The sequence below is a fragment of the Cryptomeria japonica genome, chromosome 11 (assembly GCF_030272615.1).
Source record: "Cryptomeria japonica chromosome 11, Sugi_1.0, whole genome shotgun sequence".
Taxonomy (NCBI): Eukaryota; Viridiplantae; Streptophyta; class Pinopsida; order Cupressales; family Cupressaceae; genus Cryptomeria; species Cryptomeria japonica.
The window spans coordinates 84,073,944-84,092,747 of record NC_081415.1 but is presented as its reverse complement, the minus strand read 5'-3'; the positions used below and the strand labels follow the sequence as shown (position 1 = coordinate 84,092,747).

Below are 18,804 nucleotides of genomic sequence, written 5' to 3'. Positions count from 1 at the left end.
CGAACTTGAAGAGTAGATTTAGAGGAGCGAATTCTAGCTAAGTTGGAGGCAAATTTCTTGCTAATTGGAGGTTAATTTCCAGAATTTGCCAAGTATTTGAAGGCTAGTAGAAGGCAAAATTATTTTGAAGGCTGATTGAAGCATAATTCATCCAAAGGAAGACCAGAAATTCAGATCAAACATCCTTGCCCAGCAAATTCCTCATCTTCCTTCTTTCATTTTTCAAGGTTGATAGCTAAAATTCAAGGAAGAGGTATGAAGAATCAGATTTTTGAAATTTTTTATTCAAGATTTAGTTTAATTTTCCATAATAATCCTTTGAAAAATCTAAGTCTTGTACAATCTGATTTTAATTTAATTTGAAAATTCATAATTCTTAGATTTATCATTATCTTCAAATTAATATTTAGTTATTTCCTTGAAAGGTCTGAAATCTCCTATAATGAAGACATTATGCTCAAACCCTAACTTTAAGCTTTTGTGTGGGTATCAAATGACGACCCCCAAAGCTGGAGGATCTATTACTCGACAGGCTCTCATCAAGGAGGATCAGAGGAATGATGAATTGGAGACCAGGATCGTGTCCAAGTAGAGCAATATCGGAGACACCAACCTAGGAAACTTCAATGTGAAGAAGTTTTGGGAAGCACCCTACATCGACAAGTCGTCACTTGTTGCAAAGAAGATAATTGAGAGTGGCATCATCAAAGCTGCAGGTTTCCCTCCCGCAGTCAAGTGTCATGAGTTGATGATTGAATGTGCCCGACACTATGATTCACACTCAAGGACGATCGTAGCCGAGGATGGAACTATCTTAGCCTATCTTTCGGAGGAAGCTATAAGTGAAATTTTTCATCATCCGGAACATAGAGACATGATCTACAAAAGTCTAGAAGGAGCTAGGTCTATCTATGAGGATGATCCTGATTCCTGCTTGAACTCCATTAACAAGAATTGGCTACTCAAGAGAAGACCTCGCCTGAACAAGATTCCCAATACACCGCATAGAATTGACTTCCAAGAAGAATTCAAGGATTTGATAACTTTACTCAATCGGGTCACGGTTGCCTCTCAAGCTTTCTTCTTCGACAAATGGATGTTCTTCTTCATACAACTGATTGTCCAAGGGAAGGGAATGCTCAATTGGGCTAGAATCATTAGCAACAGCCTGGACGTGCAGTTGAGAAGACTAAGGCCTACCAAGTCATTTCACATGAGTTCATATGCTATATATGCCTTGATCAGAGGTTTTGAGTATGCAGGACCACCTCACAGAGGAGTTGTTGGAAGAGGACCCGGAGAAATGAGAGTTTGTGATTCTTATGTTCAACTACATCATCCGCCAAGAAGTGACTACAAGCTAGTCAATGACACCTTCACGATGAATATTACCAGGATATTGCAAGGTGGGATTCACAATCGACTGTCTTTGGACGCACAGGAGCTCGTGAAGAAGCATGGTGCATGGTTCATTCAGTTTCCAAAATTCACATACATCAGAGTTCATGGGTGTCCTTTGCCTCCCTACATGTTGCCAAGATATCCTACAGATAGGATAGTACTACTTGAGGTGACTAAACAGTTGGCAGCTTATGCGAAGGCATCAAGACACAAGCATGGAAATGGGATTCCCGTACCCATCATACTAGGGAACTCAGTTGAAGTGTGTCCTAATATTCAGGCCGCAGAAGATGCAGAGAAAGAATTGTCTCTATATTCATTCACATCCTTTGCCTCAAGGGAGAATTTTGATTCTCATGGTCATATAGAAGAAACAGTCGGGAAGAAGTACAAGCATGAGTTTCAGGTGGAGGACTTTTGGATGAATGTCCAAGATGATGTAGAGGTCAAAAGAAAGATGCATTCCAGGTTACCCTTGGATCTCATCAGGAAATGCAAAATTTATAGAGTAGCCGATCAAGCCCAGGACAGTGGTAGATACCTCCAATCATCCTATGAGAAGGAAGATAAAGAAGTGAAGGTAGATTGGAATGAGCCAGAGGTTTTAGACCTAAGAGCTTTGATGGCTCCCTTTTTATCTTGCACTCGTAGATGGGTGGATGTACAGCATCAAAAGTTGAAGGAGCAGAATGTATCTATGACATTCACCTTGGAAACAAGACCAGAAGAAGGAGAGGCAAGTGTGAGTGAGAATACTTCTCATTCCAAAGGTTCAAAGAGGAAGGAAGGACCTGAGAAAAGAGAACCTTCCAAGAAGAAGCAGAAAATGAATCCTGATCGCCCACTAAGCACATCTTCTAGGCATGAAAAGGAAGCAAGTCAAGGAGAAGATCAGAGGCAGATAGTGTATGAAATTGATGAGTCTATGGAATCCATGGTACAAAATGATAAACAAGGAAAATGATAGACACCTCAGCATTCATCAAGTCAATCTCCCCAAGTTGGTGCTAATGAGCAACAAGAAGAAAAGAATGATGATGAAGCAACATCTCCTTTCCGGGAAGATAGACCTCTACCCAAAGAAATACAAGTGAGGGAAACAAGATCTGCCATTCCGGATTGGCTGAAAGAGAGGTTGACAAGGGTAGTTGTGGTTGAAGAGGAAGAACATGTATTTGACTTGGAAAGCCTTCTAGGAAATTCTCATGAAGTAATAGAGAAGAAGGCCACAAAGATGTCAAAGGTAATTAGAGATGAGATGAGATCCAGAAAAGTGCAGATAGCTACACCAATGGTAGACAAATATGAGGATGAGATTCTAGCAGAAGAATATAATCTAGAAACATTTGATCTTGGTCCACTTACCACCGAGCAGGCTATGGAAGAAGCAACTGATTCACTGAAAACACTCAAAGACAAACTCAAAGAAGAAGTGGAAAAGAATAAGAAGCTTGAAAAGGAGGTCAGTGCTTGGAGGATTATTTTAGCCATCTTAACCAGCCTTTGAGACGACAGGATCCAGCAATATCTCCTTTACATGCACTTCCTCTTGAATCAATAAGTGAGGTAGAAAGGGTGAAGAGCCTAGTTCAACTCATGAGTTCTTGGATTGATGAATCTTACAAGATAGCCATTGAATTTGCAACAAGAATGAAGAAGACAGTTCATCGAGCTATCCAGGTCCTTGAGATTATCCATAATCTAATGATAACTGTAGCTGCATTCACTCACACTAGAGATGTTATCATCCCAGTCTTACAAGTGATAAGAGAAACACCAAGACGGGTTCTAGCACAAGAAAATATAATGGATGGAGGAACCCATAGCCTCCTGCAGTGGTCAGCTCTGCTCCAGATGAAGGAAGTTCTTTTTGAAGACGTCAACACCAGATGCAGCCGAGTTGAAGGCACCATCCATCCAGGTCAAGACAAGGTGTTTGAGGTGTTGTCTACTATCCTTGACAGGCGGATTGAGATCGAGACAGATGTGGACATCCAGGAGTTGGAGGACAGAATCAAGGTCATCTTTTGTAAGGAAGAGAACATCGTCACAGAAAGGCAACGAGATCAAATGTATGCTACTATGTTCCTGATTGAGAAGACCAAAGAACTTGAGCCTGGGTGGGAGACAACTCTTCTCACTGCTTTTGATCAAGTCCTTCACTTGGAAGAACGAATGAAGAATCTTCCTGAGATTCCCATTGCTGAGATTGAGGGAATTGTGTCCAGATTCATTGAATAGGCTAGAAAAGAGCATAGGAAAGGGAACAAAGTTCTAGATGAAAAGTTGTTATAAGATGATGTGGCAGCGTAATTCCTATTGGTCTATGTCTCCTCGTTATGTGTGCCAATTTTTATTGGCTATGGATTAATAATGTTTATCTAAATGGGGACTTTTTTGTAACAAACCCTAATTAGGGTTTAGGTGTCAAAATCTCAGCCATTGATCTTCTTTTGATCTGGGCCGTTCATTGTATTTGAGGATGCTATATAAGCCCTCACTCATTTCATTTTAAAAGGGGTTAGACAGAGAGAAAGAAAAGTTAGAAAGTTGGAGAGAAATAAGTTTAATTTTGTTAGTAGCAAATTTGAGTAGTGAAGAGAGAAAGTTGAACAATTGTTGTTTATTTGGCTATGAGATCAATGAAAGATTGAAGTTATGGTGTTTTGTTGCAATCCTTGTGGCTATCTTCATGGTTGTTTATCTTCTTGAATCACTCTTAGTAGAAATATCATTTAGATTTTATGTTTGAAGGACGAATGTTGTGCCTGATCTTTGATAAGACTCACATTCCAAACCACTAGCTTCTTATTGATTGTAAGAACGCCTTGTGTGGTCAACTGGAAACATTGAAATTGATTAAGAGTTCAATTATCATTGGAAGTATTGGTACGTATCTTCCTGATAGTATCTATCTCCTTGGTGATTTGAAAATCGTTGAATACCCTTAGAAGATCGCACCAATTCCAGTGGAGTTGTAATCCTTTAGCGATACTGAAATTGGTAGAATCTTATCAAGACTAGTCTTCATTAAGTCATTCTTAGGATTAGTTTAAGTATCTCTTCCTCGAAAACCTTATCTTTTGATCTTTTTTGAAAATGTGTTAGTATTAGGAAAATCCTGTTTCCTCATTTGGAAAGATAGTAGCACAGACAAACTTTCTTTGAAAGTACGTAAGGCCCCTTGAAGAAACAACAAACACAACGACCACTGGTGCTTATCTGTGAGTAGAGATCCTACAAAGCAGAACCTTGAAGTCCTTCCGATTGATCCTTTTTGCGATATCTTCAGCATTCAGATACTTTACTCAAGAGAGGATAAGATACCTCTGGGTATTTTATTTTGTGTTTGGTCGTGTACAAAATACACATCAACAGGTTTCTTGAGGGAAATCCTTTGTCTGAATGAAGAATTGGTCTAGATCAAACAAGATGATGAACTACTTAGGTCCAAGCTATTAGGACCTATTGTGACCATTTCACACATCGCCCCATTAGAATGGGGACCCCCTCTTTTTTTTGCTTTTGTTTTGCCTGTTCTTCTCTCTGCTTTTAGGGTTTTGAGTAAGTGAGTGAGTCGTCTGGACTAGGGTTAAGCCTTGGGAGTTTGCCTTTTGATATTTTCAAGCCGAAGTCCAGTCAAATTTTGAAAGATTATTAAGCATCCTCACGAGGATTGCAATTTTGAAATAGGATGAGCCTGCCAGGAAGTCAAGTGTGTCTCAGGATGGGTCCAGTCTGGATTTTGAGGGCAAATTCAAGTTAGGTCTAAGTGTTAGCATTTTAATGATTAAATTGTGCAATTTTGTCAGGGTAAATTTAACCAAATTTTGGAAGCAAAGTAATCGATTCCTGGCATTGGAGACGACCTAATCCTGCATGATGAAGTGATCTGAAGACCTAAATTTTTGATATTTTGGCTTATAAGGGCAAAATCGCTCCTGTCCCTCTCTCAGGGACCAGGGCGAAAGTGATTTTTGGTGCATCTTGGTTATTGACTTGTTTTAATTGTTTTGTGCAGGGTCGCCAAGGGATGCAATTGGACGTAAGTTGAAGATTTTGAAGATTTTGAAGACTCAAAATGACAAGTTTTTAAGGTTTAAGGCCAAATCGCTCCTGTCCTTCACTGGGCCTCATTTGATCGAACTGAAGCATCAAGGACGCAATGAAGGATGAAATGAGCATGGAGGAGTATCCAAACTTAGTCGTTGGCAATGAAAGATTGAACTTTTGGCCTAGCAAGACAAGTTCGCTCCTGTCCCTCACCCAGGGACCAGAGCGATTTTCTTCAAACACACCTTCTTGGACATTTTTTTGGATTTGGGCTTTTGTTCATAGCTTGCAAAATGATGGTATCTTCCCCAGCAAAGGAAATTTGAGATGAAAATTGTAAAGATTTGACCTTGAGGACAAAAATCGCTCCTGTCCCTCACCGAAGGACCGGAGCTTGAATTTCAAATTTGCACTGTTCTTGCAGGATCGAGACAATTTTATGATTTGAAGAGACCAAGGAAAGCATGATTTATCCATTGAATATAATTTGGAAGGCTAACAAAGGACGGATAAGCTTGGGTTTGCAAAATCGCTCTTGTCCCTCACTGAAGGACCGGAGCTTGAATTCCAAGTTTGCCTCATCCTTGCAAGATTTAAGTGATTTCGCGATTTGAGGAGGTCAAGAGAAGTATGTTTTATTCGTTGAATATAACTTGAGTGGCTTATGAAGGAAAAAATCAACCCAAGTTGCAATAAGCGTTCTTGTCCCTCTCCCAGGGACCAGAGTGATTTTTAAAGGAAGCTCCTGTCCCTCTCCCAGGGACCAGAGCGATTTTCCCTCAAGACAAGTTCCTGGCCAAGGTAAAGCACGTTTCAAGTTTGACATGAATGAAGGGAGGCGTGATCAATCCATTGAAGATAATTTCGGAAAGATAGCAAAACATAAGTGAGTTCAAAATTGCCTAGGCGCTCCTGTCCCTCTCCCAGGGACCAAGGCGAAAAATGCATTATCAGGTCTTCCCTTCCAAATTTGGTCGAATCCAGGTCAAGGCGCATGATGGCAATGATATTTGGATTACTTCAAAGAAGAACGAAGTTGCAAAAAACCACAAAACTTGATGAAATTGGCTAAGGCGCTCCTGTCCCTCACCAAGGGACCAGAGCGAAATCTTCAAATTTGCCTGATTGCCTAACATTTTGGAGTGCTACTTTCGTTTGCAAGACTCAAGATTGATTAAGGAACAATGTATTACGCCTCGAAGATAATTAGATATTGATATGATTAAGGATTTGTGCCATGGACTAAAGATCGCTCCTGTCCTTCATGGGAGGACCAGGGCGATTTCTATAGAATCAATCATTCCTTTCCAAAACCACGTCAAGGCAAGGTTATGCAAGGTCAAAAATGTCTTTCGAAGGACGACGAACAAGGAATTAACCTCAAGAATCGACAATTTTAAGCTCAAAAGCAAAAATCGCTCCTGTCCTTCACTGGAGGACTAGGGCGAAAATCCTAAGAGGGTCAATTTTGCCTTAAGAAAGCGAACAAAACATGCATAGAACGAGCAATAATGATCATTGCCTACCTCGCAAATTGATTTGGCAATTAAAAAGACAAGGACCAAGGACAAAAGGATGAAATCGCTCCTGCCCCTCACCAAGGGACCAGGGCGAAAATGTTTTAAGGAGCATTCATTCCAAAGACGGAACAAATCAAACTCAAGATTCCAAGCGAAAAGGCCATTTTGGACGTCCAAGATGAGACTTTGGACGTGAAAAGCGAGAAATACAAGGCCAAAATGAAGGGGCGCTCCTGTTCCTCTCCCAGGGACCAGAGCGATGTTGTTGATGTCCCTTATTCCTCCCATGCTTAGGCGCCAATATCCTTCAAATTGCATTAAATGCCAAATTCGATAAAACCTTGAAATATTTTGAAATTAAATTGACATTTAATGATGGCGCATGGCATTTAATAATTAATTTTGAGCCTTAAAATTGAAATTTTTAATTATAAAGGCATTTGAAATTAATTATTATTAATTTAAAATAAAAAAAGAGGGCGCTTGGGGTATTATCTATTATTTTTTGCAAAGTCGGCCTCTTTCTTTTTATTAATTTTATCTATTTTGAGGCCTATTTCACCAAGTCGGCCCATGGGAAATGAAATGGTGAGCGCTCTATATATTTGGGGTGTGTTTTTCATTATTCAAATCATTCACTCATTGTTTCAAGTGCGATTTGGAAAAGGCAAAGAAAGAAGTGCGAAATCTAGTTGGAATGGAGCGAATTTTCCTCAAGTGTTGAAGACTAAAGATGGTGGAGTTGATGCTTGTGAAGACTAAAGGAGGCGCATTTTGCTAAAGGGAGTCTTGATCTACATTTTGCCTAGCGAATTCTCCTATTTTTGCATCATTTCTTAGAGTTAATTCTCAAGAGGAGGTATGGCCAAATCATCTTGACACCCTTATTCAAGGTTTGATTTTTTTAGACATTTTTTGGAAAAATCTAAGTATTTACATGGTTAATTAGGAAATGATAACTCAAGATTTATCATAAAGTTTCCTAATTAAAATCTTAAATCGTCCTTTTGAATCCTAATTTCTACACTTCAAGATATATTATTAATTGTGAAATGTTGTGTAGGTATCAAGATGGCGACTTCCAAGCTCGAAAGATCAAGTCGGAAGACTCTCCTCAAGGAAAATCAAGCCAGATCAAGGACGATCAAGCAAGGACAAGGACGATCAAGCAAGGACAAGGACGACCTTCTTCGATCCAGCCTAGCATCGACAAGGACGGCATTCTTGGGACTAACGTCATCAAGATAAGGGCGACCTCTTCCAATCCAGCATTCCAAGGCGAGGTACATCATCATCCTGCAAATCAAGGACACAAGAAGTTAGAGCAAGGGTTCGTTGAAGGAGCAGATAGTTCCAGATGAATTAATTAAAGCTAGCTTCTCAACAACATCAAGTTGAATATCTACCAAGTTACAAGTGTCAGATGAGGTGGCATCCTAGTCATCACTTCTCCAGTCAGTGTGGTCCACCTCAACATGTCCAGATTCAATGTACCTAACTCATGGAAGGTGGCACAAACTCCGATGTACCTACCCCGGCTATCCATTGGTCGAATTTTTCAGAGAGGACATGTGTCCAAGCAATACAATTATTTCATTGGTCAAGCATTAAATGTTATGTAATGGTTGTAACAAACCCTAATTAGGGTTTTCATTGTAAAATCTTGGCCATTGATCTCGAATTGATCTCAGCCATCGAATTGTATTGAGGGCACTATATAAGCCCTGGCATTTCATTTGTAAAGGCAGTTAGAAATAGAATAGAATAGGAGTTGGAAGCAGTTAGAAAGGAGTTAGTGAATAGAGAGTAGTTAGCTAGTTGATAGAATAGCAATTAGAGTAGAGTAGAGAGAGAAGGCAAAGATTGTTGCCAAGATGTTGTTGTAAAAGACTTGTAAGTTCATTGAAGAAATGGTGAAATTTATGGGTCGATTCGACAATTTGCATGGTCTCTATACTTCTCATATTTGATTTCATGTTATTAGATGAGTGGAAGAAATGTGCTTGATTGATGGTGAAATTCGTATATCCATACTACTAGCAGTTTGTTGATTGCAGACTTGCCTTGCGTAGTCAACTGGAATCGTTCAGCTTAAGCCTAACTTCAATTATCTCTTCTTCATTGATATGCATCAGCGTGATGGTGTCTATGCCTGCAGTGATGATTTGAACATCATAAAGCTTTCCTTCGAAGATCGCACTAGCCTTGTGGAGATGGTCCTGCGATGTCAAAACAAGACCTAGTTAGAATTTCATCGAAGATCAATCATTGCTCCTACATTCCTTAGTATTAGGATTAGATCCTCTCCTCGCCCTCGTCTTTTTTCCTTTTTTCAAATCAAAGCTAGTGAGAGCCTATGTTCCAGCAATATTCAAAGCAGATCAGAAGTTCAATCATCAAATGTAAGTCCCCCTGTGATTCCAACAAATCACATCATACCACAGAGAGCTTATCCACACGTAGAGATCCTACAACGAAGAACCTTGGAGTCATCCTGATTGATCCTTTTCCGCGATATCTTCAGCAATCAGAGGCTTTACTCAAGAGAGGATAAGGTACCCTTGGGTATTTTATTCTGTGTTTGATAGTGTACAAAATACACGTCAACAGGACCCCGTAGAGGTTTCAATTGGGGAGCGTGAAGCTAAAGCTCCCAAAAATACCTAAGAAAATAGATGAGCAATTGCAGAAACAAATGTTGATTGCAACTTGACTTGGACTCCTATTCATTTTTAATACTTGACCTCGTACTCATTTCTAATTTTTTGTTCCTTTCAAAGGATTGTTGTGAATGAAGTAGTTGAGGGAGATAAATTTAGAAGAAAATTTAGGTTTTTTAAATTTTTTAAAGGGTTTTCTTTATTTTTAAAAATGTAAATTTGAGAAATTTTGAGATGTGGACATGATGTCTCCTATCACTGGGGATGCCTCTATACTTGCATATGTTATGCAAAATATGTCTTGGTATCTAAGACACATTCTATGGGGTTAGAGATGTGTCTCCCTACTACTATGGGTAATATGGCACAAACTAAATCTTTTTAGATGGAAACTATTTAGTCTAATTTAAAGTTGAGTGAGCATGTACTAGAATTGAGACTAACAACAAGACAAGTGACATGAAATCAGAAAGAGGAAACATAAAATTTAATCAAAGTGTACACTAAACTAGAAAAAGGAACTCATAAGAAAGAGGTAAAATTGAAGCTTGTGCACCTAATGGATAGAAAGTGTGTGAAGTTGCTTTGTTGGAAAGTATGTGGAAGTGAAAGCTCCAACAAGTGTTTCTTGATAAAGAGGGAAGGCTAGCCATGCCTTGGAGGTGTAGATGTCATAATAGGGTTGCTAGTATAGATGTTATGATGGGAGTGCTAGTGGTTTTGTATTAGACTACATCCACATTGGAAACAAATGTTGTTCGAATCACTTGGGAATTGGATTTGTTGATGTGTTTTTTAGTCACATACAAACACAAAATAAAATACCCAAAAGTATATTATCCTCTCTTGAACAAAGCTACTCAAATGTTGAGGATTAGCTAAGGATCACTTAAGACAACTCCAAGGTTCATAAATGGCAGGTCACGACGTCTGGATAAGCACAATTGGTCATTGTGATTGTTGTTCCTCTAAGGGGCCTTAACTTATTAGAATATGATGCTCAATCTCTCTAAGAATGGTTTCTTTGATGATATTCGATAAGGCTCTTTCCTACTACTACTAGATGTTTATCAAAAAATAGCAAAAGATGAGGGTTGAGAGATGCTAAGCTATTCCTAGGAATGGATGGATGAAGGACAGTTCAAGTGAAACTCTACTAGTCTTAGTATCTCCATAGAAGAACAACTCTACTAAAACTAGTGCAATCTTCTAAGGACATTTGAAAATTTTCAAATCGTAACTAAGCATAGACACCATCAATTGAATGCATATCCATGATTAAGCAACAATTGAACTTAAGTACTTTCAATAATTCCAGTTGACCACACAAGGCATGCTTACAATCGGCAAGAGGCTAGTATGGATTATGAGTTTCACAATAAATCATATGCAACATTCCATCATTCAATCTAAATACTTAAATCAATATCAAAGATTGACTTGAGAGGATGAAAAACCATGCAAGAAGCTTCAAGGATTGAATAGAAACACCATAACTTCAATGTTTTATTAACCCAATAGCAAAATAACAACAATTCTTCAAGTCCTCTTATCTCTCTTGAACTCTATCTCTATAGCTAATGCCTATTGTCTAATGTCTAATAATTACAAAATGAAATGAGTGGGGTTTGTATAGCACTCCCAAATACAATGAAGGGCCAAGATTTTGCCACCTAAACCCTAATTAGGGTTTGATACAAATAAAACCCTATCAAGATAAGCATTATCATGATATCAACCAATGAGAAAATGACATGAGTTGGCACAAAAATCGAGGAAGCATCCTTCAATAGGAAAATGATCTGCCACATAGGATCATAACAAACTATCATCTAGAACTTTGTTCCCTTTCTCCTCTTTTTTGGCATATTCAATGAATCTCGTCGTCATGCCTTCTATCTCAATTATTGAAATTTCTGGCAAATTCTTCAACTGTTTTTCCAAGTGAATGACTTCTTCAAAGGATGTGACGATGGAAGCCTCCCATTCATGCTCAAGATCTTTTATCTTGCTAGCAAGCACCATGAATGTATGCATATCTTCCAATTGTTTTTCGGTGATCATTCCATCATTCCCACAGAAGACAAATTTTATTCTTTCCTCCAACTCTTTGGCGTCTATGATCGTGCTAGGATCAATCTTTATCTCCAAGATGATTTGTGCTACTTCCACTATTTTATCATGAATGAGGTGCATAGCAGCTTGAACTTGACTACATCCGTTGCCAATATCTTCAAGTACAATCTTCTTTGTGCGAAGTAGGCTACTCCATCGTATAAAGCTCGATGTAGATCCATCTTTCATTATCTTCTCTTTCACCAAAACTTCTCTAGATGTCTTCCTCATTTCTTGTAGGACGGGAATAGTGATGTCTCTAGTGTGGACAAATGCATCAAAGGCTTCTATGAGAGCATTTGTTCCTTCAAGAACTTTTATAACTCTACCAAGAGTTTTCATCATATCTCTTACAAACTTATTCACTTTTGTGAAAGATTTTTCTATCCAGGTATCCATCAATTGTGTGGAATTCCTCATCTTTTCCATATGATCCACTGATTCAGCAGGAAGCAAAGCCAGTGGTGTAATTGCTGGATCATGTTGCCTCAATGGTTCCCTGAATTGTTGGAAGTAGTTCCTCCATGCATTGATCTCTTTTTCTAACTTATTATTCTTCTCTACTTCCATTCTAAGCATATCATTGAATGTCTTCACTGAATCATTCACATCACCTATAGCTTGCTCCAAATTAATTAGACCTAGATCAATAGTCTCTGTTGGTGTTGGAAATAAGCCACACCCGGACCGACGATGGACTGGTCCAAGAGGGGCCAGTAGCTCAGTGGTAGAGCACTCCAGCAGTGTATGGAAGGTCCTAGGTTCGAGTCCTAGCTGGTCCATGTCTCAACATGGTATCAGAGCCAGGTCCAGGCTAGGAGCCCCAAGCACACGAGAGGTGTGGCTTAAGGGGGACTGTTGGTGTTGGAAATAAGCTACACCTGGACCGACGATGGATTGGTCCAAGAGGGGCCAGTAGCTCAGTGGTAGAGCATTCCAACAACGTATGGAAGGTCCTAGGTTCAAGTCCTAGCTGGTCCATGTCTCAACAGTCTCTATATCATATTCTTCCGTAGTGATTTCATCTTCATATTTATCAACCATCGGAATAGCTATTTGTATTTTCCGAGAACCTGAATCATCTCTTATCACCTTAGACATCTTTGTGGCTTTCTTCTATTCAGGGATTTCTTGAGTTCGATTTAGGAGGCTATCCAAGTCACATATTGATTCTTCATCAACTGCTATCACCTCTCTAGCAAGCCTTTCCTTAAGCCATATAGGGATAGATGATCTTCCTCCTCCCACTTGTGCATTTTTGTTCAGCAACACCTCTCTTGGGGGGGAAGTTGCCTCATCATCCTTTTCTCCTGCAACTTTATCATTTCTTTGCCAAATTCGGCAACTTTATTATTTCTTTGCCAACTTTATCCCTTTGATCTTATGATATCTTTTCTTTGCCTTTGTCATTCTGAACTGTAGGTTCCATTGACTCATTCACTCCATGACTTGATTCCTTATCAATCCTTTTCTCTTTATGCCTTTCATCTTGATTCATCTCTTCTTTATGCCTAGAGGAAGTGCTGGAAGGATGACCGGAATTTGACTTATGCTTCTTTCTCTTTATGATCATCCTTTCTCTTTGAACCTTTGGAGTGAGTTGATTGAGAAGTGCTTTCGCTCGCACTTGCCTCTTCTTCATCATCTACTCTTGTCTCTAGGTTGAATGTCATAGTCATATTTTGCTCTTTCAACTTTTGGTGCTGAATGTTGTTGATGTGTTTTTCATGCACATGCGAACACAAAATAAAATACCCAAAAGTATCTTATCCTCTCTTGAACAAAGCTTCTCAAATGCTGAAGATTAGCTTAAGGATCACTTCAGATAACTCCAAGGTTTATAAATGTCAGGTCTTTACGTGTGGATAAGCATGAGTGGTCGTTGTGATTGTTGTTTCATCAAGGGGCCTTTTGCATAAGGAGATACTTTATGAAGTGTTTCGCGGATGACTTGCAATGAAGTTTTTTCCTACCACTACGAGATGTTTAATAAAAAAAAATGGCAAAAGATGAGGGTTAAGAGGTATTAAGGTATCTTAGGAACATATGGAAGAAGGACGACATAAGTGAAACTCTACTAGTCTTATTATTGCCATATAAGAACAACTCCACCAAAACTAGTGCAATCTTCTAAGTGCAATTTATCATGATATGCCTAAGAATCTTGAGAACTTCTGTCCTAAATTCAATGCTAGTGATTTTAATCGTACCGCGGAGGATCATATCAAGATGTTTGAAGATCTTCTTCGCAACAGGTGAGTTGAATACGGAGATGTAGCATGTAGGCTCTTTCCGTACTCATTAGGAGAAGAAGCATACTTCTGGTTCATTCACTTACCAACAGGGTCAATCAAGACATGGGATGCAATGAAAGATACATTTATTGCAAAGTTTGGTATCCCAACCACACTAGCTGAGTTGTATAGACAATTTGTTGAGATTCGAAGGAGAGAACATGAGCCGATCACTTCTTTCAATAACAGATTCCACAGGGCTTACACGATGTTGCGACATCCATATCTCATTGCTGACAAAAGAGAGATTTATTATGGAGCCTTAGATCATCTCACTGCCATGTTCGTGAGAACTTATCCTATCCCGAATGATCTAAACGCAGCATATGCAAAGGCTATTGAGGTTAGTAAGCACATGGGGCAAAGTATTACTGGGCCGCTACTTCATATGGGACCTACTGCAGCACCGAACCAAATTCAAGCAGTTAGTCTAGCCTTGGCCAATCAGACCCCAGTCATGAATCCTATTCCGCAAGCAACATATCCTAATATGCAGCCGTCAAACCAATTGGTACTTCATCCTGGAGTTGCACTTTCACAAGCCCCACTAGCACAACCTGTGTACCTGCAAAATGCAACAAACTCTTCAAGAACACAGGAAGAAAAGGACGAAATGAAAGAATTGATTGAACAAGTCAAGAAGCTGTCAACTGAGGTGACCCATTTAAGGAATCAAAATAATCAACTGCAAAGCATGCAAAGAATCAATCAAGGACAACAAGCGAACAATCAAAATTTTCAAGGAAATAATAATCAAGGTTTCAGAAACAACTATCAGGGAAACAACAATCAAGGCTTTCAAAGGAGAACATGGAATGCAGCTCCTAATAATGGAAACGTGGTGACACCATTAGACAACCCATCAAGTTCACAAAATCAGGAAAATCATCCTACCGGTAAAGTGTTTCTAGCAGAGGCGGCCTTATCCAGCTGGTGTAGACTCCACAATACAAATCAACATTCTGAATTGTAGTGTCTTGAATTCAAGATTGTAGCTGACATATTCCAGCAAGAAATGCGTAGCAATGATGCACCTGAAAAACCTCCTACGACAGGATATGAAATGGTCCCGACTACCCGGTATGATCAAGCCATGGTTGTGGAAAGTTACAAACATTTACCAAAAGGAGAGGTCGACCAGGTTCAGAATGGAAGATTTCCGCCAGCCTCAGCTAATGGACCGATGTTACCTCCTGGTTCCCAGTTTCCACCGACATCAGCAAATGAACCTGTTGAAGACTCAGAATATTATTTCCTGCCTTTGAATAATAGTGTCTTGGTTGAAGGGATAAAAGAAGTATTCCACCAGTCCTCAGGAGGCGTAGGTCCGAGAGTATACCAAAGAAGTCAAAGAAATCAGGAACCTCTGACAACATCCATCCCTCCAAACAATTTCTCTACTCCTCTAGATCCAAAGGCTAGCAATACTCCGGCTTATCCACAAGATGCGCAAGAGTACAGGCAAAGGAATGTTCCTCCTCCCCCAAGAGATGAAATGAAAAGACTGGCTATGTTGGTGTTGGAAGAACTCAAAAGGATTAAAATTAGCTTGCCACTCTATGAGTTGTTGAAAGTGTCAGAGATTAAAGATGCTGTGATTAATGGCCTGAATGATTCAAACACAGTAAGGCCGAATAACCAGAATACTTCCAAAGAAGTGGCCAATGATATTCAAGCCACCGTCAATGTAATTCAAGATGAAACTGATAGCAAACAGCAGTCTGATGAAGATGAGTGTATGGTCCAGACCATAGCCTTTCCAGCCAAAAAGGAGGATATGTTAGAAGGAAAAGTGTTACTTAAAAGAGGTGATGTTAAGAAAGTCCAACCCACCGTCAAAGAGAGTCTCACTGCAAGCCAGGTCCTTCTTGAAAGTGGGTTGCTACTAAGAAGGATGTAATAAAGAAAGGGAAACCTTCAAAGAAAACGGAGAATTCAAAAGAAAAAACCTCAGAAAAGAATGACAATCCAAAAATCAATGAAGTAAAGAATCAAGAACATGATGAGGATTCCTCAATCCTTTGCCAAGGAAAAGATGAGCCGGCCCCGTTCTTGCTATCAGTCAGAATCTTTGGAAAATTATTGCACAACTGTCTATATGATTCAGGAGCTTCTAGTAATGTGATGCCCCTGGCCGTCTGTTAGAAGCTAGGTATAACTCCTGCACCCACCAGAAGGAAGGTCACTCAGTTAGACAAAACAGAAGTCCCAGTCATGGGAGAATTGAACAATATCCACATGCAGCTAGTAGCAGACCCAAGAGTTCAAAATTTCATAGACATATTAGTCGTGGATATACCTGACACATATGGTATGCTTCTGAGTAGAGATTGGTCACAAAAGTTGAATGGGTATGTGTCAACTGACTTTGCACATATGTGGCTACCTTGGAGAGGAGTTCCAAACCAAATAAAAATCGACAGGACTCCAAGATTGAGAATTATGATAACTGAGTATGGAGAAGATAATGAGGTCCTATTCTTAGAAATTGATTTGGGGACATACAAACCTAAAGTAGAAGAAGTCTTGATGATACAGAACCTGCAAGAGAAAGACAGTCAACAAGAGGTGATGGAATCTATAGAAATTATCGTGGAAAGTGATCAAGGATCCGACCAAGATGATGATGGAATGTTTGAGAATTTTAGAAAATTTGTCCACAAAAATGTGCAACAGAGTATGCAACTTGGCAACTTGGCGTCTGTTCGAGATCTGTTCCTCCCCAACTGGTGTAGGATACATAATGCCGTCCATTCAAAATTATCTTGTGCTATGTGCAAGACTGCATTAGAACAAGTATACAAGAGGGTCCCACAAACATTGATTGTAGAAGAAATTGAAGATGCAGAAGTTGAAAGTTCTTCAGAAGATGAAATTCTATCCGACACATCAGTGGAAAGCCAAGAGGTCCAAGAGTCAGAAGACCAAGGGAATCCAATGTGGACATTAAGGTTCGATGGATCTAAATCCAAGCAAGGATCTGGAGCTGGCTTTGAATTGATCAGTCCGTCAGGAGAAACCTACCTTGCCGCCCATAGGCTACAGTTCCCTTGCACCAACAATGTGGCTGAATATGAATCTTTAATTCATGGGTTATTGTTAGCTATCAGAAAGAAAGCTAAAATACTGCAGGTATATGGAGATTCAGAAATAGTAATAAGGCAAATCAGAAGGCAGTATGTGTGCCATGACAAAAGGTTGACTAGATACCGGAATCGAATTTGGGATCTCATTGAAAGTTTTGAGGCCTTAAATACTAAGTCCATATACAGACATCAGAATCAAGTGGCTAATTCTCTTGCACAAGCCGCCAACTCTTTGGTACCATTAGCTATGGAAGGATTGAAAAAGTTCACAGTAGAGCTGGCCTCAGTGCCTTCAGTCCCAGACAACATCACCAACTTTCAAGTCTTTGAAGATGACAAGCACATATTGGATTTTTTGACCAACACGGATGTCTTCTTAGCCCAAATCATCATTGATGAAGAGGAAGTGGAAGGAGCAGAATTGGATGCAGAAGGGGTTTTGAATTTGAAAACAAACACTATTCCAAAAGGAATGGTGGAGTTAGAAAGAATCTTTGATCCCGACAAATTGAGGGAGATGAAAAGCTATAGCATGGAAGGAAATGAATGTGACATAGTCAATGTTGGTGATGACAGACAAGTTAAGAATGTGTTCATTGGGAAGACCTGTACTTCGCAAGAGAGAAATGGTATCTTGAAAAATGTAAGAGATTTCCCAGATGTCATCGCTTGGAGCTATGAAGATCTCAAGACTTATGATACTGCAATCATCACTCATACAATCCCTTTGAAGCCAGGAAGCAAACCTTTTAGACAAAGACAAAGGCCGGTCAATCCTTTATTAGAACCATTAATATATCAAGAGGTTAAGAAGCTGCTTTCAGCTAAAATCATATTTCCAGTAAGACATTCGACGTGGGTCGCCAACTTGGTTCCTGTCAGGAAAAAGAATGGAGAGATCAGATTGTGTGTCGATTTCAGAAATCTCAATTAAGCTTCAGAGAAGGATAATTATCCACTGCCATCGCTGAATGAAGTATTGCAAATTGTCAACGGGTCACAAATGATGTCGTTTCTGGATGGATATTCAGGTTATAATCAAGTATTGGTTGAACCCGAAGATCGATTGAAGACCGCTTTCACTACCAAGTGGGGAACATTTGCATATAAAAGAATGCCTTTTGGACTTATCAATGCCGGGGCCACCTTTCAGAGAGCCATGGATATCGCTTTCAGAGACTTGATTGGGAAATGCATCATCATATACATGGACGATATCACAGTATTCTCCAGGAAAAGGGAAGATCATGTGGATGATATAAGAAAAGTCTTGCAAAGGTGTAAAAGATATGGTGTTTCCCTCAATCCTAAAAAATGCATATTTGGGGTGACAGAAGGAATGCTGCTAGGACATGACATTTCAGAGAAGGGTATCTCTATTGATCCTGATAGAGTAAGAGCTATATCAACCATCAACCTACCAGCTAGTAAGAAGGAACTCAAATCATTCTTTGGCAAAATTAATTTTGTTAGAAAATTTATAACAGGGTTTGCCGAGATAGTCAGACCATTGAATGAGATGTTGAAGAAGGACGCCAAAATAGAATGGACGACACAGGCCAAGAGAGCATTCGAGGAGATAAAGTCAGCGATCGTAGAAGCTCCAGTATTGATCAGTCTTGATTACATGAAGCCCTTCTACCTGTATTCATTTGCCTCTGAATATACTTGTGTA

At 39.5% G+C, this 18,804-nt stretch overlaps 1 protein-coding gene and 1 non-coding gene across 6 annotated transcripts in view; both read left to right on the top strand.

Annotated features, from left to right (window-relative positions):
• The window catches only part of LOC131079329 (uncharacterized), a 124,012-nt gene that overhangs the window by 66,727 nt on the left and 38,481 nt on the right, over positions 1–18,804 (top strand). The window lies entirely within an intron of this gene.
• Positions 12,659–12,730, top strand: TRNAV-AAC (transfer RNA valine (anticodon AAC)). The gene has a single exon. It is a non-coding gene; the product is annotated as a tRNA-Val (tRNA).